Source organism: Ambystoma mexicanum, chromosome 5p, assembly GCF_040938575.1.
Source record: "Ambystoma mexicanum isolate Mex_15411 chromosome 5p, UKY_AmexF1_1, whole genome shotgun sequence".
Taxonomy (NCBI): Eukaryota; Metazoa; Chordata; class Amphibia; order Caudata; family Ambystomatidae; genus Ambystoma; species Ambystoma mexicanum.
This window is the reverse complement of record NC_090930.1, coordinates 1,070,746,629-1,070,769,931: the sequence shown is the minus strand read 5'-3', so window position 1 is coordinate 1,070,769,931 and position 23,303 is coordinate 1,070,746,629.

Sequence of the window (23,303 nt, the reverse complement as noted above, 5' to 3'; positions counted from 1 at the left end):
CGGCAGTGAAGTGACAGCTTCGCTCCTAGCGGTGCTCGTCGACGACAGAGCGTTGGCATCCTGCAAGGGGGAGGCGTGCGGGGCACCTCGGTGACGATAGTTCGGGACCGCAAAGAGATGATGAAGAACTGTGGCCCAGCAAGGGCGTCGAGTCGTCGGCGTCTCTGTGGTCCTTAGGTGGCGGGAAACCAACCGGTGGATGCTCCTCGGCGCGCCGACTGTCAGGCCATCTCCAGCGGGAAACAGATGAAGGTAGCCTTCATTGTCCGTCGAAACGTCCTTTGGACACGTAATTTCATTGCGGCCCACCTCTAAATCAACAGGAATCCACCTACCGACGTTGACCTAGGATTGGTCTCTATACACCCACAGCACCCACTAATTGTCCTTCTGAGTCTAAAGACTGGTAGGGGGTGTCTGTACTTCTGCTATCTATATGGTAGAGGAGAGGCACAGAGGACCCCAGCCAAGATTCTCTATTATTGGTACGTGGACGAGCAATCAAGGCCTAGCTTCTCAGGAGGTGATGCAGGCTGGTTCTTAAGTACAGTGTAGTTCCCGAACCCCCACAAAGGAATGTCCACACACACTGTATTACTGAAAACACAGTCTTTATATAATTAATATTCAAAGGTATGTACACGATCACAATAACGCACTTTGTACTCGGAAGTCAATAATGATAAATATATACAATTCTAAAGTGGTACCACTAATGTTATCGAATCTCATTAAAGTACATCAACTGTACGGTTAAAATGTCACACAGATTAATAATGAGGAAACCAGCAATAGAGATAGGAAGGAACGCAAGATGGTTGAAACAATAGGCAGAATACTGACCCCTACCACTAGGCACAGTTCTGTGTGGAGATCTCCCCACCTGGGCAACGTGTAAATAAAGATATATAGCACAAGCCCAGTCCATATAATGTTCAATAGTCTTACTTCCTCCTATTAAGGTTTTACCCCCCCAATGTACCTGGTGGAGTAGAGTTCTCCGATGATGCGTCGACCGATCCTTCTTGAGTAACTCCCTTTAAGGCAGGAGCCACGGATTGTCGAGAGGTGTCGAGGAACTCGGCGTTCGGTGTCGGGGAATCGACGGCCCTTCTTGAGTGCCCTCCCTTTAAAGCAGGAGTCACGGGTCGCTGAACGTCCGACGGTGAACAGGTTGAACTATGGCAGTGAAGTGGCAGCTTCGTTCCTAGCAGTGCTCGTAGACGACAGAGCGTTGGCGTCCTGCAAGGAAGAGGCGTGCGGGGCACCTCGGTGACGATAGTTCTGGACCCCAAAGAGATGATGAAGAACTGTGGCCCAGCAAGGGTGTCGAGTCGTCTGCGTCTCTGTGGTCTTTAGGTGTCGGGAAACCCACCGGTGGATGCTCCTCGGCACGTCGACGGGTGGGCCTTCTCCAGCGGGAGAAAAGCGGGTGACGATGCAGACGAGAGTGTCCGATGATCAATTGAAGTTCTTAGGCAAACGGGAGCACGGCGGCTCCGGTCGGCGACGGCGGTCGTCAACAGTGGCGGACAACAGTCTGAGTGCTTCTCTTTGAGATTCTGTGGCAGTCCCCGTCTCGGGTCGGCAGCCTGTCGAAGGTCTGTCTACCAGGGAGCTTTGGCAAAGATCAGCTGTGCACGATGGTCCCTCGTAGCTCGGGAAGAGGGCGTCTTACCAGGTCCTCTCTGGGTCAGTCCTTGGAGGCACACCAGCTTTCAGATTGCGAAGGAGAGCAACAGCAATTCTTCTCGTCCAGCAGGGCTTCAAGGTCAAGCTTCATTTACTCCAGTTACTCGTCGTAGTGGACTTCAGCTTCTGAACACGATTCCTAGTAGTGAGAGGCCCCCAGATATACTGTTGATCTCCCATTCATTCCGCTGGGTAACACTCAAGCATCCAATCACGACTAAGGGCATTCATGCAGGCAGCCAATCAGGCACATGAGGTATTCAGGCCCTTCACTTCTCTCCAGACACTCACAACAAGTTATGTGTATTGGGACAAGTACCGAGCCATTCAACACTCCAAGCTGCATTCGGGCAGGGCTGTCTCAGTCAGTGTCAACCACCAGATACTAGACATCCACAACACAGAATGCATATTCGTCACACACTCTATTCACCCAGGTCCCACCCACAGGAGGTACCCACAACATACATCACCGGGAAGGCTCCAGCTAGTTTGGCTGGGCCTTCACAACAATACCATATATGGCATTTCCACACAACAGCCAGTCAGGGGGAAGGGACAGAGTCAGGGCTTCCGAGGACTTTGGGAAAACAAGGTAATGGGTAATAGAAAGCAAGAGGCCACAGGGGCCATCTTGTTTTCCATCAGGAATCAACTGATCCCAATGGCAGGGCCGGGGTATCCCAAAATGGAGGATACTCTGCGCACCTGTCAAATTCAGCATGGAGCTGCCACCAGCCCATACCCTGCTCTGTGGGCCACCCACAGGTGCCCAAAAACATACACTAGGGGCACAGGGTTGTACCCCCACCCATGGGTGCCATAAGGGTATCCCACCGGTCCGTTCACCAAACCAAAAGAGAGAGAGCTGCACCGCCAGGAGTCCAACATGAACTCCTGCACGGAAAACACAACAGAACACACAATCAAAAACAGTAAAGGACAAGGATACGGAGGCCCTGTCCCTCCGATGCATTTCCAGCAGCACAGTCGCCCCCCCCAGACTGAGGTGGAGGGTGCCTAATCTCCCACGGGATAGACACCCTCATCCAGACGGTCAACATACCTTCTGGAAAGGCCATCTGCATTATCAGGAATCTTCCCTGGTCTGTGCTCTATGGTGAAGTCTAGCCCTTGCAGGCTAATGGACCACCTGAGCAGTTTCGGGTTCTCACCCTTCATCTGCATAAGCCACTTCAGGGGCTTACGATCTGTTTGGACCTTGAAGGTAGACCCCGTAAGGTAGAGCCTAAAACGCCTAAGGCTCCAAACTATACTAAAACATTCCTTTTCAACAGTAGCCCACCTAAGTTCTCTACCCTTGAGTTGTCTACTGATGAATATGATAGGATGTTCTCTCCTTTTGTCATCTAACTGGACAAGACAGCTCCAATTCCCGTGTCGCAGGCATCCGTCTGGAGGATAAAGGGTCGGCTGTAGTCAGGCGCACACAACACGGGTGCCCGACACAGACTTTCTTTCAAGCCATCAAATGCCCTCTGACAGTCTTCAGTCCACCTAACCTTCCTAGGCTGCTTGGGTGAAGTCAGAGCTGTCAGGGGTGCAGCTATGGTTCCATAGTCCGCCATGAAATTGCGATAATACCCGGTGAGGCCCAAAAAGGCTCTCACCTGGGTTTGAGTAGTGGGAGTCTCCCAGTCCTGCACATCCTGTACCTTACTGGGGAGAGGTTGGATTTGACCCCCTCCTTCCTCATGACCAAGATACGTGACTTTCCCCTGAGCTATCTGGCACTTGGTGGCCTTGATAGTGAGGTTAGCCCTTTTTTTTTAATTCAGTTTTTATTAGTTTTCAAGAAAAAGAAAAGCAAGCTTATGCATATAGTATACATTGGGCGCACGCCCATAACAACTTCAAAGTATAACAGAGTTATAAGGCTTAATGCTTTCAAACCCTCCCCCATAACCCCCCATTCTCGGGTTTTCGATGAACACATTTTGAGAGTCCTTTCTTCGGGCAGCACCAGCCGGGCCCGTGGCCAACTATATACAATCGCCTCCCATGATTCCCATGCAAAGGGGTCCACACAAAAGAATTTGTTTCGGGCCGGGTGGAGAAGCTTGGCTGCCCCCAGGGCTTGACCTCCGTGTTAGGAAACGCCTCCATGAAATGCAGCCAGCCTTGTATTGCGGCCGTTAATTTATTTATAAGGTAGATGTCCTTGGCCACTGCCACCCACTCCCTCTTTGTTGGAAGGGCAGGTCTTTTCCAGGTCCTGGCTCGAGCCGCTCTAGCTGCTAGCAATGGTGAGTGTGTCACATCTGGTAGCTTTTCCCAGTGCTCATCTCTGTGTTGCAGGCCGAAAATCACCAGTATGGGGTCCAAACAGTAGTCCCCCTCCCCCGCCTCATTGACCCAACTAAGCACCTCTGACCAGTAGGTCTGGACCTTGTGGCATGTCCACCACATGTGCCAGTAGTCAGCTTTCCCTCCACATCCATGCCAGCACATTGGGACTACATCTGGGAACATCCTTGAAAGAGAGATCGGGTCGTACTGCCACCTCTGGAGGAGCTTGACAGCATGAAATCGACGTCTTGAAGGCCCTAGTACAGATTTTCCCCAAGAGACCATCCCCGATGGTGCAGCCTAGGTCCCTTTCTCATTTTCTCCTGAGGTTCCTGGTGGTTCCCTCACGGGGGATCAAAAGCGCAGTGTACAGGAGGGAGATGAGGCCCTTCATTTCCGTGTGGGAGTCTAGTATTTTTTCCACCAGGGTGAGTTTCCTATGTATGCATTCCTGCAGCATTGGGTTCATCAGGATTCCCTTAAGTCTGAGGTATAGGAGTGGCGAAAGTCTGCCGATACCCAAAGCCTCCTCAAGTTCCTGGATAGTTATGAAGGAGTCCACCCTCACCAATTGGCCAACCCTACAGAACCCCGCTTCGAACAAGGACTGTTAATGCTCGTGTCCTGAGATCTCTTCCAGAACTGGTGTGGACCATATGTGACTAAGTGGGGAGGGCCATGTTGTGACTCTTTCCTTGTATCCCTTCCCTGCCAGTGCCTTCCACATCATTCCCATAATCGGGTGGTCCCTAATTCTTCTCGGTAGCGTTTTTAGAGGGACCCACAACCATTCACTTACGGTAACTGGGTTTACGAGGGAGTTCTCAATATAGACCCACTGTTTTTTAGGATCTTCTCTAAGGTGGGGGTGCAAGAACTCTGAGTTTGGCGGCCCTATGATATGTATCGAGGTCTGGGAGTGCAACACCTCCTCTTTCTTTGGGAAGGGTGAGGGTCTCATTACCTATTCTAGGTTTCTGGCCTTGCCATATAAATTTCACTATGCGTCTCCTGGCTTCTCCGAGGTATGCCTCAGGGGCCTCCAGTGGAAGCATCTGGAAGAGGTGGAACACTCTAGGGAGAAGGTTCATCTTTATCGCATTTATTCTGCCCACCCATTAGATTTGCCCCCTCCCCCAACCCTCAACTTCCCTGAACAATTTCTCAAAGAGGGGAGGATAGTTTGCCTGGCTCAAGTCTTCATCGGGTCGTACAATGTTAATCCCCAGGTATTTCATCCCACTCTTGCAGACCTGGAGGCCCAGGGGGGGCAATTCCGCTACGCACCTATTGGCGTCTGAAGCAAATGGGAAGATCATCGACTTGCCTACATTATCCTTGAAGCCCGAGAAATGACCAAACTGGTCGATTATCTGAAGGGCCGCCGGCACTGAGCTTGTGGGCTCCCTCAGCTGTAGCAGGATGTCGTCTGCATACAGGCCAAGTTTAAGGGTGCGGTCTCCCACCACTATGCCCCTCACCATGGGGGAACTCCTGAGGTACTCTGCAAGGATCTCCATGGTCATAGCGAAGAGAAGGGGAGAGAGGGGCAACCCTGCCTCGTCCCTCTCTGGAGGCCAAAAGTATGTGATAGGCGACCATTGCCTGTGACTTTGGCAGATGGTGACACATATAGGGCCTTTATGGCCTGTCTGATCCCTATTCCAAAGCCAAACTTTTCTAAGCCCCATATAGGAACTCCCAGTCGACCCGGTCAAACGCCTTCTCGGCATCGAAGGACACTAAGACTGGGTTCTCACCCATAGGAGCCGCAATCCGCATGAGGTGTAGAGTTTTACGCAGGGTGTCGGCCCCCTATCTCCCCTGTATAAACCCCACCTGATCCGAATGGATCAGGTTCGGCATATGGCCGTCCAGCCTCGTTGCTATAATCCTCGTGAATAGCTTCGCATCCACATTGAGGAGGGATATGGGTCTATAAGAGCGCAGTCAGCTGGGTCCTTCCCTTCCTTCGGGATCACAGTGATCATTGCTTTACCAAATGACGGCGGTGCCTTCCCTATCTTCATTATGTTCGGAAATAGGTCCGCTAGGAAGCCCGCAAGTAGGCCCGAGAAGGTCTTATAGAAGCCTGCGGTGAATCCATCCTCCCCCGGGGCCCTTCCCACCTTCAGGCCTGAGATGGCTTTCAGCACCTCCTCCTCTGTTATGGGGGCTTCGAGGGCTGCGGACTCCAGCGTTCCCAGGGTCGGGAGAGAGACCCCCTCAAGGTATACCTCCCGCGCCTCCCTCTCCACTTCTTCCTCCCTCCCATATAGGGTCTCATAGAAACTAGCAAATTTCTCTGCTATGCCTTCCGGGTCTGTACTCTCCTCCTCTGCATCATTACAATTCGTTGGACCCACCTCTCTGCTCTCTGGCCTCAGAGTTTGGCCGCCAGCATGGCGTCGGCCTTATCCCCTTTTTTGTAGTACCTCTGATGCAGGTGTTGGAGTCTGCCTATTTTGCCCAATTCTAGGTCTCTGAGTTCCTGTCTCTTCTCTCTCGCCAAGGCTAGGTCTCTCTCTTTCTCTCCTTCCCCCTTCCCTTCTAGGGCGAGTATGTCTGACCTCAACCTGTGAGCTAGGAGGGTCCGTACCCTTTTTTTGGAAGTGCCTTCACTTATCATCCTACTCCTCCAGGTAGCCTTCGCCGCCTCCCATACAGTTTCCTGTGCCACTTCGCCCGTGTCATTTAGCTCGAAGAATTCTCTAATTGCTGATGACATTTCTTCTCTAAAGACAGTATCCCTCAATAGAAAATCGTTGCACTTCCACAGGGATTCCCTGGCCCTTAAGCCGGAGATGCTTAGGTCTGACCAGACCATATCGTGGTCTGACCAACTGACTGGACGAATATCACACGCGTCTATTCTACTCATGAATTGGTGGCCTGTGAAGAGATAATCTATTCTTGTCCTAGTTCCGTGGGCTGCTGAATAAAATGTGTACCCCTTTGCCCTCGGGTGGCGTTCCCTCCAGATGTCCACCAGCCCCTTTTCCCACATCAGGTCACTGAGGCCCCATCCCTGACCTCCCCCCGCACTACCTGGTCGAGAAACCCCCCCGCTATGGTCTAAATCCGGTCAGCCCACGTGTTGAGGTCTCCACCCAATATCAGGAGACCTTCCATCCTGGACATCACCTCTCCCATAACCTCTTGCATAAATTCCTTCTGACCTACGTTGGGGCAGTATATGGAAACTAGGGAGACCCTGGAATTGTGGAGATTACGGACACTACCAGAACCCTCCTATCCTCCCTCTCCCAGTGAGAAACCTCAGTTAGTTTTTGGTACCTGTGGAGCAGGATCCCGACCCCGGCTTTCTTGGTGGTGCTGGATGCCCAGAACACTTGGCCCATGTGTGACCCAGGGATGGCCCTCTCCTCACCCCTCACCCATCTGGTCTCCTGCACGAAGAGGACATCTGCCCCTGCATTCTTCATTTCTCGCCCTAGGAGGGGGCGCTTGGTTGGGGAGTTAAGTCCTTTGACGTTGAGTGAACCAAGTCTGATCGTCTCGACCCGGCCCTTTCTTTCACTGACTGCCATTACCCCTGTGCATGGTGTTCATTCGTTTCCTGATTTGGCGGGGGCTGCCCCGTCCACCATTAACGCTTAATCCGAGGAGAGCCTGAGAATTCCTTTTTCCCCCAACCCGTCCTCCACCCTCACCCCTCACCCCCCTGTTTGTGACACCTGCCAACAGGCAAGCCGCCAGGGCAAAAGCATGATTGTGCACCGCAGTTCTCCTAGTTGAAGATCATGTCCCCGGCCGGGGTTGTGTCGCTAGAGTCCTGGTACGTCCCAGCCACTCATTCTCGTTCCATCAGTCACCTCCCGCTTCCGGCGGAGGGGTGTTGGGTTTTTTAAATTTTCTCCTGCCCTTTGTTTTCTTCTTCGTCGACCAGGGGCCCACCGGTCCCCTATCAGCTTCTGTGGTAGGCTGTGTTCCCGCTCCTACTCGCTCCTCCGGAAGGTCTCCCTTGAGCACCTGTAGGACTTGTGTAGCCTCCTTGCCGCTAATCACTCTGTAATCCACCCCCGCACGTTCGAAGGATAGGGCGAACGGGAAGGACCATCTGTATCTACTGTCTTGGCTTGTTAGCCACTGTGTGAGTGGGCGGCATTCTCTCCTGCATGTGAGCGTTAGAGCAGATAGATTTTGGTATATCTTAATGGTGTCACCTTCAAAGACAAAATTCCCCAGCCTTTTTGCTTTCTCCAAGACTTCCATTTTCTCCCTGTAGCGGAGAAACCTCACAACGATGGACCTTGGGCCACCCCCGGCGCCTCCTCCACCGCGGTGCGCCCTTTCTAGCTGGACCTCCGTGCCCCTCTCCAGTGCGAGTAGTTGATTAATCAGGTCCTGGTCTTTCCTCCCCACATCCGGAGGTGTTTCCCCTTTCTCCTGGGACACCCCCATAATGCGCAGGTTTTTTTTTCGACGTTCGCTGTTCTCTAAATCGTCCATCTTGAGAATAATGTCCTCCTCTCTCATTTCCAGGTCTGTCAGCCTGCCCTCATACTTCATGTCTAGGAGGTCCGCCTGGAGATGATTGTTTTCCATCCCCTCCATTTTGTTTTCCAGGGTTTCCACTCTCCCCTTGAGGTCTACAATGGTGGCTTGTATATCTGTGCGGATCACCTTAATCTCTTGGAGGATATCTTTGAGGTCGTCCTTAGTGAGTGGGGGTGGGGGTGGGTCCCCTACGGCAGGCATAGTGGCTCCGGGGGCCTCGGACTCGGGTGGGGGATGACAGCGAAACTGCTGCAGGGAGCTGATTGCTCCGAGGAGTGGGGTCTGCTCCAGGATCGAGGCCCGGCCTGACACCCAGGAGGCGGTGTCTCTGTGTTGGTTCCCCCGGTATGGGTCCAAAGTCTCAAGTCGAGGCTTTAGGAAGTGTTAACTCTGTGGTCAGGGCCGGGGCTTTCTTTTCAAGGGCCCTGGCGAGGCACCAAAGCCTGGGCGCCCGGTATTGTGCTTCTCCCCTGCCACCTCCACTTCCGCGCGCCCTCACCTCGCCTTCTCCCCACTGGGCCCCACCGTCCATGCGCCGTGTGAAGCTGGACGGTTGGGTTGGGAGTTCGTGGGGGGGACCCGAGCCTCCACTACGACCACCCCTCGCTTTCCCCCCTCCGGCTCCTCACCTTGTATTGGCATCGGGTTGGGCCCCTCCGTGAGGCCGGGTTCAGCTGGAGCGGGTCTCCTCACGTGCGCTGCCCTCCGGGGACAGCTTTCTCAGGGTTCTCCGTGGTCTGGGCACCTGGGCGCTCACGCGGGGGACAGACGAGGAGCGCCTGAAACGGCGCGAGTGGGCCCATCTTCTCTGGCCAGGGGTGCCGCTGTAGGTCCGGGACGGCCTCGACTTTTCTCTCCGCTTCGCAGGGTCCTGGGTGCTGGATGCTGGCACCAGGTGTCCCCCTCCAGGCAACGGTGGTGGGGGTACCTTTCCCAACGCTCGGCTGTCTCGCTATTTTGGTATATGCCGGGGTGGTGATTCTTGCCTCGCCGGTGGCTCCTGTGGACCTCCGGAGCGCCCGCCCGAAAAGGGCGTGAAAAGTGTCTCCCCAGCCTTGAACGCTGGTCACGCTAGGCGGGCTATGTCTCTCCTCCTCACAGTGGCTCACTCCGGGGTTGCGCTGGGGGAGGCTGACTTCTTAGGCTGCTCGGCAGTTGGGGCTCGGTCCCAGGACTAGGGTCTCCTCAGAGGCCGCTTAGAAATCCCGGCCGGGGATCCTAAAAGCACACTAGGCCCTGCGGTGCTGACGGAGCGCGAGCTCACAGGTCCTTCATGCTCCGCGCTGTCTAGCGGTCTCAGGTTAGCCCTTTTTAAGGCCTGCAACACTCTACCCAGATGTGTCAAGTGCTCTTCCCAAGTGGAACTGTAGACGGCAATGTCGTCTAAATAAGCCACACAAAAGGCTTCCAGCCCACTGAGAGCATGATTGACCAATCTCTGGAAGGTGTCAGGGGCATTCTTCAACCCAAAAGGCATGACCCTAAACTGGTAGAGTCCCTCTGGTGTTGAGAACGCCGTCTTTTCCTTGGCATGGTCCGTCAGAGCTATTTGCCAATAGCCTGAGGTGAGGTCAAAGGTGCTCACAAATTTGGCAGCACCTATGGTGTCCACAAGCTCATCAGCCCTGGGCAATGGGTGCGCGTCAGTTTTGGTGACGGCATTGACTCCTCGGTAGTCCACACAGAACCTCCAATCCTTGGTACCTGCCTAGGAACTCGCTTGGGGACAAGGACCACGGGACTGGACCAGGGACTGGTTGAGGGTTCAATAACACCCAGATCCAACATCTTGGCGACCTCAGCCTGGATGTGGTTTTTAACCGTATCTGACATTCGGTAGCTCCTGCTCTTGACAGGCACGCTGTCACCAGTGTCAATCTCGTGCTTACACCACGGTGTAAGGCCTGGCATCAGCGAAAACAGAGAGGCATACTGCTGGAGCAAAGTCCTGCAGGCCCTCTGCTGCTCGGTTGTCAAATCTGGAGAGAGCTACACTCCCTCCACTGAGCCATCCTGAGGGTTGCTATGCAGCAAATCAGGAAGGGGCTCACTTTCATCCTTTTCTTACTCTGAAGCCAGCAAGAGACATGAGACTTCGGCTCGCCTGTGGAAAGGCTTGAGCCTATTTACATGGAACACCTGAGGGGCTACCCCTGGGATTCCATTGTCAACCTGATAGTTGACCTCGCCCATCTTGGAGATTATCCGGAAGGGTCCAGTCCATTTATCTGCCAATGCTCGAGGCTTGGTAGGCTCCATCACGAGGATCTCCTGTCCGGGGTCCAATCCACTTGTGATGCTTTAAGGTCATGCCAGTATTTCTTTAATTCCTGGCTGGCCTTGAGATTCGCTGTTGCTTGACCCATCATTTGTGTCATCCTCCGCTTGAGGCCTAATACATAGTCCCCCACTTGCTTGGCGGGACCGGGAGGGGTGGCTTCCAAACATTCTCTGATCAAGGCAAGGGGCCCCCTCACGGGATGTCCAAAGAGTAACTCAAAGGGGCTGAAACCAACACCCTCTTGAGGTACCTCTCAGTAAGCAAACAGAAGGCATGGCAGGAGGAGATCCCATTTCCTCCTTAGGGGCTCTTCCAAAGCACCTAGCATGCCCTTGAGAGTTTTATTAAATCTCTCAACCAGACCATTGGTCTGGGGGTGGTAAGAGGTGGAGAACTTGTAGGTTACTCCGCACTCTTTCCACATGGTTTTCATGTAACTAGACATGAAGTTGGATCCTCTGTCAGAGACAACCTCCTTGGGGAATCCAACACGGGTGAAAATGTCCAGGAGAGCCGTGGCAACCACCTTAGCAGTAACAGTCCGAAGGGGTCAGGGTACCTGGTGGCATGATCTACTAAAACCAGGATGAACCGATGTCCACCTGACGTGGGAGGGTCAAGGGGACCGACAATGTCGATGCCCACCCTCTCAAACGGTGTGCCAACCACTGGCAATGGCTGCAGTTGGGCAATGACACTGCCTCCAGTCTTGACAGACAACTGACAAGTTGGGCAGGTCCTGCAGTGGGACTCCACTTCTACTCCCATCCGAGGCCAGTAGAAATGGGCAGAGAGCCTCTGCTTAGTCTTCTTGGTACCAAGATGACCAGCCAAGGGCACCTCATGCGCCAACTGCATTAGGAAGGGCCTGTAAACCTGGGGTACCACCAACCTCTTGAGGGCACCAGGTTCAGGCTTATTGGGCTCACTAACAAGGAGCTCACCCTCCCAATAAATCCGGAATGTCCTAGGCACTTCTCCTTGTGCCTGGGACAGGGCCTGTTTCCGCAGACCCTCGAGAGAGGGACACTCTCTCTGTCCTTTACAGAAGTCTGCCCGGGAGGGTCCCCCTTCAGCTAACAAGCATTGAAGATCGGGATGATCCTCCGGGTTGAGAACCTCTCCCACAGGAGAGTCTTCTGGCTCTTCTCCCACAGGAGTTGAGATGGGGTTTACCACTGGACCCAGCCCGTCTGAAGCATGGATCCCAATGGGTGCTGTAGGAACAGCAGGAAGAGAAGGATCTCCCTCCACAGAGGTGGCCTTCTTGCTCTTCCTTCATCTTGCCTTAGGCCGCGCCTTCGGCTCGGGTACCTGACTCACAGCCAGACCCAGGGTCACCTGTGATCTAGTGACTGCAGCAGCAGTCATGGGAAGACCATCCACGATCAATCCCAACTCTACTAGATCATTACCTAACAGAATGTTAGCAGGGACATTGTCCTGAACCAGGACAGGAAGCTTTGCTGTCTTGTCTCCAATAACGAGTGTGACTAGGGCTACAGGCGAAAATTTGGGAGGCCCACCAGCTAACCTGGTGGTTCTCAGAGGAGCATCTACATAGTCCTCTGGCTTGAGCAGGGTCCTGTCCACCACTGTCATGCTTGCCCCAGTGTCTCTCAAACCAGTGGAAGGCTGGCCATTCAGGAGAACACTTCTCAAAAATCTACGGGTGTTCTGTGGGATAGTCGCCAGTACTTCTGCGTACTGGTCCCCGGCCCCAAGGGACACTAAGGAAATCTCTACGGGAGCACCAAATGTGATCCCTGTAGAGGAGGGGAGGACAGCGGCCTCCACCTCAGACATGGGGTAAGGGTAGGTCAGGCTGACAGCCTGTACTCCGAGTGCCTTACCTTTACACTTGCAGTCACCCCTTTTGTGATCCAGAGTCCCACAGTCCCAACAAGTGCCGGGAGTGCGGGGTACGGTACTGGAACCACCGGGAGCCTGCTTTGCAGCAGGTGGACCACTACTCTTATTCCCACCCACAGATGACTTATACCCACTAGATTTGTGGGTCTTAGGAGAGGAGGGTTTAGGTTTATTCGACTGTGACTGCTTTTGGGACTCCTCAGCTTTCTGAGAGGCCCCCTTTTCTTTGTCCTTGTCCTTCCCACTGGAGTCCTTAGGGGACACCCGGTGGGAGACCCACGTGTCAGCCAACCTAGCCAGCTTAAAGGGATCCAAAATGTTCTGGTCAGCAACATACTGACGCAGCTCTGGTGAACAGGCTTCAGAAAAATGGTCAAAAAAACAACAGGTGGGACAATTCAACAAAAGTTTTCACCTGGTAACCATCAATCCACCCCATCATATTCATGTGCGCAGCACTCACCCAGTCAACCCAAGACATTCTCTCTTTTCTTAAAATCCCTGAACCTTTTAAGGTATTGGGTAGGTGTCTTGCCAAACTTGGCAATCAAAGCAGATTTCATACACTCATACTGACCCCTTTCTTCCACACTCAGTTTCAGAATACAGTCATATCCAGTTTGAGGCACTCTGCTTAGCAAACACTTAGCCCAATCTCTTTTGTCAACATCATGAATTGCACAAGCCATTTCAAACGCGTCAATCCATTGGAGGATATCAGAACCCTCCACAAACACACCAACCAAATCCTTCATAAATTTAGCTGCTGGGGACCTGACACTCTCACTGGGTTTCGCTGAAGTCTCCACTCGAGCTTTCTCTAGCTGGATTCTCTGACATTCAGTGTCCTTGTCTTTGAGTTCAAGATCCCTATTCTTGAGTTCAACTAGTTGAGCCAGCTCCTCCTTCTTAAGCTGAGCATCTATTTCCAACTTACGATATTCAAAGGCCAATTTCATCCTTAATAACTCAAGCTCCAAGGAATTCCTCGGGTTCGGAACAGAGGCAGCAGGAATGGCGGCATTCCCAGAAACAGATTCAGTAGAAATCCCAGGGGCAGAGTCCTCATTGGTTGCATTCCCCCCCTCATCAAGAGTATCACCATCGGTCTGGTAGTCCACCAGGGCAGCTATCAGCTCAGCCCTAGACTTATCCACAAAGTCTAACTCCCTGGCTTCACAAGCACTCTGGAGAGACTCTAAGCTCATCCGAGTCAATTTACCATTCGCAATAGACTCCATTGCTGTAATGCAGTTATTTTGTACAAACCCTTAATCTAATAAAGTGCAGATATTTTGTAAGTGGCACGGTTATAGACTGATTCTTAAAACCATAAGCATCCCACCGCTGCCACCAGTGTAAAGACTGGTAGGGGGTGTCTGTACTTCCGCTCTCTATATGCTAGAGGAGAGGCACAGAGGACCCCAGCCAAGATTCTCTATTATTGGTACGTGGTCAAGCAATCAAGGCCTAGCTTCTCAGGAGGTGATGCAGGCTGGTTCTTAAGTACAGTGTAGTCCCCGAACCCCCACAAAGGAATGTCCACACACTGTATTACTGAAAACACAGTCTTTATATAATTAATATTCAAAGGTATGTACACGATCACAATAACGCACTTTGTACTCGGAAGTCAATAATGATAAATATATACAATTCTAAAGTGGTACCACCAATGTTATCGAATCTCATTAAAGTGCATCAACTTTACGGTTAAAATGTCACACAGATCAATAACGAGGAAACCAGCAATAGAGATAGGAAGGAACACAAGATGGTTGAAACAATAGGCAGAATGCTGACTCCTACCACTAGGCACAGTTCTGTGTGGAGATCCCCCCACCTGGGCAACCTGTAAATAAAGATATATAGCACACGCCCAGTCCATATAATGTTCAATAGTCTTACTTCCTCCTATTAAGGTTTTACCCCCCCAATGTACCTGGTGAAGTAGAGTTCTCCAATGATGCGTCGACCGATCCTTCTTGAGTGACTCCCTTTAAGGAAGGAGCCACGGATCGTCGAGAGGTGTCGAGGAACTCGGCGTTCGGTGTCAGGGAATCGACGGCCCTTCTTGAGTGCCCTCCCTCCTAAAGCAGGAGTCACGGGTCGTCGAACGTCCGACGGTGAACAGGTTGAACTATGGCAGTGAAGTGGCAGCTTCGTTCCTAGCGGTGCTCATCGACGACAGGGCGTTGGCGTCCTGCAAGGAAGAGGCGTGCGGGGCACCTCAGTGACGATAGTTCTGGACCGCAAAGAGATGATGAAGAACTGTGGCCCAGCAAGGGCGTCGAGTCGTCGGCGTCTCTGTGGTCTTTAGGTGGCGGGAAACCCACCGGCGGATGCTCCTCGACACGTCGACGGGCGGGCCTTCTCCAGCGGGAGAAAAGCAGGTGACGATGCAGACGAGAGAGTCCGATGATCAATTGAAGTTCTTAGGCAAACGGGAGCACGGCGGCTCTGGTCGGCGACAGCGGTCGTCGACAGTGGCGGACAACAGTCCGAGTGCTTCTCTTTGAGATTCCACGGCAGTCCCCGTCTCGGGTCGGCAGCCTGTCGAATGTCTGTCTACCAGGGAGCTTTGACAAAGATCAGCTGTGCATGATGGTCCCTCTTAGCTCGGGAAGAGGGCGCCTTACCAGGTCCTCTCTGGGTCAGTCCTTGGAGGCACAGCAGCTTTCAGATTGCGAAGGAGAGCAACAGCAATTCTTCTCATCCAGCAGGGCTTCAAGGTCAAGCTTCAGTTACTCCAGTTACTCGTCGTAGTGGACTTCAGCTTCTGAACACGATTCCTAGCAGTGAGAGGTCCCCAGATATACTGTTGATCTCCCATTCATTCCGCTGGGTCACACTCAAGCATCCAATCACGACTAAGGGCATTCATGCAGGCAGGCAGCCAATCAGGCACACAAGGTATTCAGGCCCTTCACTTCTCTCCAGACACTCACAACAAGTTATGTGTATTGGGACAAGTACCGAGCCATTCAACACTCCAAGCTGCATTCATACCGGTTTCGGGCAGGGCTGTCTCAGTCATCGTGTTAACCACCAGATACTAGACATCCACAACACCGAATTAATATTCGTCACACACTCTATTCACCCAGGTCCCACCCACAGGAGGTACCCACAACATACATCACCGGGAAGGCTCCAGCTAGTCTGGCCGGGCCTTCACAACAACACCATGTATGGCATTTCCACCCAACAGCCAGTCAGGGGGAAGGGACAGAGTCAGGGCTTCCCAGGACTTTGGGAAAACAAGGTAATGGGTAATAGAAAGCAAGAGGCCACAGGGGCCATCTTGTTTTCCATCAGGAATCAACTGATCCCAATAGCAGGGCCGGGGTATCCCAAAATGGAGGATACTCCACGCACCTGTCAAATTCAGCATGGAGCTGCCACCAGCCCATACTGTGCTCTGTGGGCCACCCACAGGTGCCCAAAAACATACACTAGGGGCACAGGGTTGTGACCCCACCCATGGGTGCCATAAGGGTATCCCACGGGTCCATTCACCAAACCAAAAGAGAGAGAGCTGTACTGCCAGGAGTCCCACATGAACTCCTGCGCGGAAAACACGACAGAACACACGATGTAAAACAGTAAAGGACAAGGATACGGAGGCCCTGTCCCTCCGATGCATTTCCAGCATCACACTGAGTCACCAGGAAGATGATCCCTTCATCTTTGGAACTGGTTGCAGATTAGAAACAGCCTGGTCTTTGGACCACAAGACTTTATACTTGTTCTACAAACCAGTTCACAAGCAACTAGACTCCTGTGGGTGGCAAATTCATTTGCCCCATTATACCACACACAACCAAGTCAGAATATGCCTGTCCCATTTTGTAGGTTCACAGAACCAATGTTGCACTCTTAGTTGTGTGGGTATTCTATTTCATTCTGTATGCTTGGGATAAGTTGCACATCCAGTAACACATGTTCAAAAGGGATTTCGTTTGAAACTGTTCTTTCTTTGTATATTTTTTTTATATGTACACCATTGTTTGGTGAAAAGTTGCTATGTACACCATTTGTTGGTGATCTCTTGAAAGTATAACCTGTGCAGTACCTTTCTTTAAAAAAAATGTTTCCTTTGTTAAAAAACGTCCTAAATTAAATATGGCTACAAAGTCACAACAGTAGTCTAGCATAATCATTGTTTTCCTGCTCCAGACTAGCGACACTGTTTCTTATGGGGTAGCCGGAGATATAGAATCAGTGGTATATCCAGAGCACTTGGGTTCTACATTCATTGCCTTTGGAGGCTAATTAGTCACGTGCCTCATCTGTAATAAACCAATCACACATAAATAAATAGTGTGTGCAATAACCTGTTTGGATAGGTCAGTTCTCCTTTTGTATACCAGTGTTTTGATGCCCTTTTTTGACCTTCCCAGTACATAGGGCCTTTCCTTTTGTTTACCGTAAACACTGCACTTGTCACTTGCTGGCTGCACTACCACTGTTTATTGCCTCTATTATCTATTTATTTGTATTACTATTTATCTTTTCTCCTCTGCTCCGCACTCTCCTCTCTCCCCCATCCATGCACTTTCTCCCCTTTCCCCATGCACTTGCACGTTCTCAATGTCACTGGGCCTAGTAAGATCGTTGATGTGTTCTCCCCTGTTCCCCTTCCTTGCCTTGTCACGCTCTGAAACGCTTGTGTATGAGCGCGTTACAAATAAAATATCATATCATAACATATTCTGGATTATGTGCACCTTTTTCATACGATCTGCGTTCTGCAATTATACTATGGCGGGTCTACCTTGTCCTCTACCTATGCTAGAACACACATACCTTTGTCGTTGTCTGCTAATGTTTGCCTTGAAATGCTACTTGTTTATCAATCAGATTACATCAAGAATGAAGATGGTAGTGGGACATAGAGGGAGTACCCATGATTATTTTGATCGTTGCAAAGCAGCACATCAAGCTATGGGTTGTGAGTACGATGAGGGGGAAGTGGGGCGTGACCAGATATTTTTGATCTTTTAATCCCCTTGATGCAGTGGAGGGGGGCCTGGGCCCCAAATGTGTTTAAGATGGCACTGTGAGCGTGAAGGGAAAGTGTTTGGCAGAAGCAAAGGAAAAGAAAGTATTCTTCCACAGCTGATTAGCTGAGCTTCAGCCCAACTTTGGTGTAGAACCCCTTAGAGGACAAAGTTCAGTACAAACTCATTTTAACATTAAGTTGACCTTTTCGATCTGGAAGGTCCAAGCACACTTTGGTGTGCTACTTGGCAAAGTCCATCAGTTTGAAAAGTGGGACATACAATGAAAGCACCGGTATTCATTAAAGTAAATGATGAATAACCTATAATCTACAAACTTGGGAATGCCCATACTGATCCTGCTATGTGGTACTGTACATAGTAGTACAGTCAAACAGGATAAACAGTAAACACAACACCGAAAACACAAAAACACACGTTTACTGCCCTGTGAGGTCTATGTGTGGATACCAGCCTTGTGGGGATTAACCCTTCCCAATGTTTTAAAAGAAAACACCCAATAGCAGAAACATGTTTTTTTTAAAACTCATAATACAAGATCTAGCTTCATATTCCCACCATCTTTGTGGGGACTTTCACATGTGTTACCATCCCTGTTGGGACTTACTTCACTATTGTTTTTTGGAGATTGAATGCATTCATAATCAATGGCGAAATGCTTACTTTATAGTTCTTAACCTATATTATAGAATTGTATTTCTATATCTGAGTGGCTGTCTGCATTTTAGGTACCGTAACAATGGATTTTGGCGGTGTTGCATTTCCCACAAGATGTTCCATGTGCATTTGAAAATTAAAAGGACTAGTTTTGGCATTAACAACTATTATAAACACTGAAAATGTTTCAGGAAAAAGACCTCGGGCAGAGGAGATTATTGATTGACCCAGCATCACACACTGTCGCCAAAAAGAAGCAAATTCGTGTTTCATACTTTCACAAGCATTATCTTGCCTGCTATCTCACATCCCCTCTTTAGGAAAAGTGTGTTGGTAAATCTCATGTGTGGTTATGATAAAGGTAAAGTCCCCACAGAGATAGTGTGTGATTATAATGATGTTAAGGTCCTCACAGAGATGGGTGTCAATATGACAAGACTAAAGTCCCCACAGTGATTGTGTGTAAATACAACGATTTTAAGGTCCCCACAGACATGGCGTGTGATAGGAATATTGTTAAAGTCCCCATAGAGACCACTCAGAGGTCAACAAAATACTGGAACTCAAACATTTCAGTCTAGTATGAAACTCTTCTTTGGGATTCCCACTAATCACCTGACCTTGCCCACACCACTGATTTTGCACCTGCCCCTCCCTCTATCTCACTAAAACTCAAAACCACCTTTTTTCTAGCACAGCCACATGTATAAAAGCCACCAACATTCTGGCGGTTCACTCTAAAAGACCATTTTACATTTCATGTATTGTGTCTGATAAATATCTTTCCATTAAAGTTCCCACAGAGACGGTGTGGGACTATAATGATATTAAAATCCCCACACAAATGGTGTGTAACTATAATGATGTTTAAGTCCCCGCAGTGATGGTGTGTGATTATAATGATTGTAAGGTCCTCAGAGGCATGGTGTATGACAATGTATGTATGTTTTAGTGTCCACTGAGCTGGTTAATGATTATACTGATGTTGAAAACCTAATAGAGATGGTGCTTGATAACATTTGTGCTGAAGTCCTCACACAGATGGGGTTTGTTAAGGGTGATGTTAAAGAACTCACAAAGATAGAGTGGGATAATAATGTTGTGACTGTCCGCACATAGATGGTCCGTGGCAATCCCGCTGTTAAAGTCAGAAATGTATGTAGCAGTGTATGGTAACTGGAGCTTGTATAACATGGATTTTGCTATTTTGATGGATTCTCAGCATTAAGGCCTACAACAGAGGGGGGTGGGGGTTGGTGGGAGCAGAGCAAAAAGTGAGCTGCCCAACCTGAAGTTTTGATTCGTGCAGATTCAGATGTTCCTGCTTTATGTGGTGTCTGTGAGATGCAGGGTGAGTTGGACAAGTGGGTTTTGTGTTCACATATAGGCCCCAGGTTTGTTCCTTCATTATATGCTGACATGTTTCATCCTCTGGGCATGTGGCAATGCAATGCGGTGGGATGATAGAATAGGTAAGAATGGTTTGGCATTGGCAGAAAAGCGAGGCATAGGAGGGCAGCAAAGCGGAGATAGCACCTATGAAGAGCATTAGGTTTTCAACCATGCATTAGATTTTCATGCAGGCATAAAAACAAAGATTCAAAAGGAATTTGCCTTGGTTTATCACCTGCAGAAGACCAATGCGGATTCCATTGGAATCCATTATGAAACGCTGCCTGCCAATGATATTTGCAGGCAGTGTTTTATTTCTCACAAAGTGGAGCGAAAAACCGAAAGGAAAAGGCGATTGTTCCTCATTTACATTTTTAGTTTTACTCTCTGCTGTGGGAGTGATGAAAATTGCATGCATGGGACCAGCAAGACATAAGAGTAAGCGTTGGTGGCCCCGTGCATGCAATTAACCTATCTTTTAAAACAGCCTGCTTAGTGTTTTAGCTCACCACTGTCTGCCTTTCTTTGTTATGCCATGCACAGGTCAATACACCTATCCTGCGATATACTGCAGCTGCTCACCCTTCTTTCCATTACTTTGTGATTTTGACACAAAATGAAGCCACAAGGAAGGGTTGGTGGTCAACGCATTTCTCCATTATAATCTATGCACTCACAGGTGACTGAGACAGGTTTTGCCAGCTGTAGGCAAGGGCCCCCAAACATCTTTTATAAATAGGCCCTTAAGGTCCTCCATGCATCTTCAGCCAGCCCTGGCAGAATCTACTTTGTGCTTAATCATTTACCCCCAGGGCAGTGTGTGGCCGCCGCCCCAGGTGCCTGTGTGTAATTTGTGCCCAGGGAGATTAAGTGAGAGAATAAAGAGGACAACTGCGCAAATGTCAAAATTAGCCATTCCATTTGGGAGACGCTTATCCAGTCCTGGCTTTTACTTTGCATTATGGGATTGTAGTCCTGGGTTTATAATGGGGGAAATCCAGGACTACAACTCCCAAAATGCAAAGTTAAAACCAAGACTGAACTTGTGTCTTCCTAATTGAATAGGTAATGTTGGCATGTATGCAGCTGACTGCCTAACCTGCCTTCTTCCCCCTATATGCCACGGCCCATTGTTAGGGCACTGCCTTGGTTTCTCATCCAATGTAAAGCCCTTCTTTCAAACTATTGTAAATTGTATGACTCTTTACTCCATTTTTAACAAAAAGGACATACATGCAAACAAACATCCCGTTTGGGGGGTGGTAGTCCAGTGCTGGCTTTAATTTTGCATTCTGTAATGTGTAGTCCTGGATTTAAAATGAAGAAATCTGCGACTGCAAGTTCAGGAAAGCAAAGATAATAACTGGACTAAACTATCATTTCCAAATTAAATTTGGGATGTTGGCATGAATGCAAGTGTGCTGTAAAATACACTATTTTAACACCCACCCCAGACACCCTTGATTTCTTCGGGTACTACTTTGGTTATGATCAGTCCTGCGTGTCCATTACTGGGTAATGTGACTGTTGATGCACATGCATTCATCTGATTGCAGAGTCCAAGTGATTTTGAATTATCATTATGTTAAAAATTATGAATATTCAATTTATAACAGTAGCCCTACGTGATTGTTATGTTTTCATTGTACTGTTTGTGCGCCAAAATACTACTTCAGCGAACAACACGACATGAAGCATAAACTTGCAAAATACACCACCCTGAAGGAGGTTTTTAGGCTATATTTGGAGAGTGCACAAAAGGTGCTTGGCAAATAAAATAAGCTACCCGTCCAAACAAATCACAAGTTCCAAAATCAAGGGTTCAATTCCACACCCATTTTCTTTTTTTTTTTACGGTACAATTCTTTTTCACAATCCACACGTATGCTGTTGGTCATTTTTTTGTTTTAATAATGTCCAGTGCCTTTCAGTACAAAATTTGCGTGCCATGGAGACGTGGCATGTGACACATTTCACGGTTGGCTCTGACCCTTACTGATAATCACTTTGTTAACTGTCCCCTCGAGGGAGTACTGATGATAATATAGGTGTAATGATTCAATTTCCGGGGCACCAGTGGTCCAGGGATGCATTTCGGTTTCGAAACCATCAAACAGCCCCACACCTCTGGTACACCAGAAGGGATCCAAACAGATTGGAACACAAGTCATTTATAAACCTCCTTGTTCAATTTTGATGACGTGGACAGAACGGCAGACTTATCACCGCAGGTGCGTGGATCGTTGGTTAGTTGCAACACAGCAAAAATACAATTATTACCCAATGATAAAAGGGACTGTCCAGTCAAGGCTGTATAAAAATATCTACTTTATTATTACTACAACAGACAGTTGGAGCACGCTAAAAAATACAAACCACCCTGTAAAGGAACACAGAGGACAGACGGCTTCAAGAAGGAAAGGGATGCACTCTGGATACTGACAGGAGGATAGTTCACAGGTATTTGGTTTCAGCACCAAGGGGCAAAGGGTCATAACTGTCTCTAGGGGCCTTCGTAGAAGACGCAGGCTGGCAAAACCACAATATACGTGGTTTCTATGAGGTTTTTGATGCTCAATAGCGTTGAGACGGTTCTAAGGCGCTCTGCCGCTCATAAGACAGAGTTCACGACAGGAGACAACTGCGGGTATCAGGGGGCAGGCAGTTCGGCAAGCAAGGCTGGAGGGGCGGCAGTAGGCTGGCCTACACGGCGGCTCGGGTGAAGAATCATTGTCTGGAACGCTGGTCGAGGCGTATCGGAGGGCTCTGGTGACTGCGGTGTGACAACAGTCAGCGGTGCAGCCAGTTGCGGTTCGAGGACTCGACTGTCTCGAAAATATCCTTAACAGATGGACACTGATTGAAGCTTGTGTGGCACTCCTTCTAGTTCCTTCACAGGGCTTGTGTCGTCCTTTCAAGGCAGACGGCCCCAATCTTAGGAGAGTGTTTTCAGGCAACGGCCTTCTCCTTAGTTCAGATACACTCCAGCACTTTCCACATAGGAAGCTTGCTGGCAGGACCTAGCAGGGCACGCTGTGTGCTGGCTGGGTACCGGTTCTGGAGCTGCTGGATGGGTCCTCTGAGTCCGGTATCTCTCTCTGTTCACTGGGAGATGTTTAGGGGAGGGGGTCTTGCTTCCCTTTTGGAACTCCTGGCCTTCCTTCACTGGTGGAAGATGTAAGGTAGACTGTGCCTTCAGCCCGGGTCCAAATGAGTCCTTCTTCTTACTCCTTTTGAAGTCATCGGAAGATACGCTAAGTTAGGGGTTCAGCCCTCTTTTAAAGCCAAATGGGCCCCTAGTGATTGGCACAGACTAAGCCTACCTTAATGAACAAATCATGGGTCCCCACCAACAATCCTTTGTTATGCATGAGGTCAGGACCAGAGTGCTCTGCAACAGGCAAGGTAAGGGGTGACAACACATACCTAAGTCCCACCCATCTTCCTGTCTGTTGTTGATCAAAGTGTCTCTCTGGTTAACTGAGCCCTCTGTGGCTCTTGATCAAAGCGCAGGTCTCCCTTGAAGTATGTGGTGAGAGCAGACTTCCTGTCTC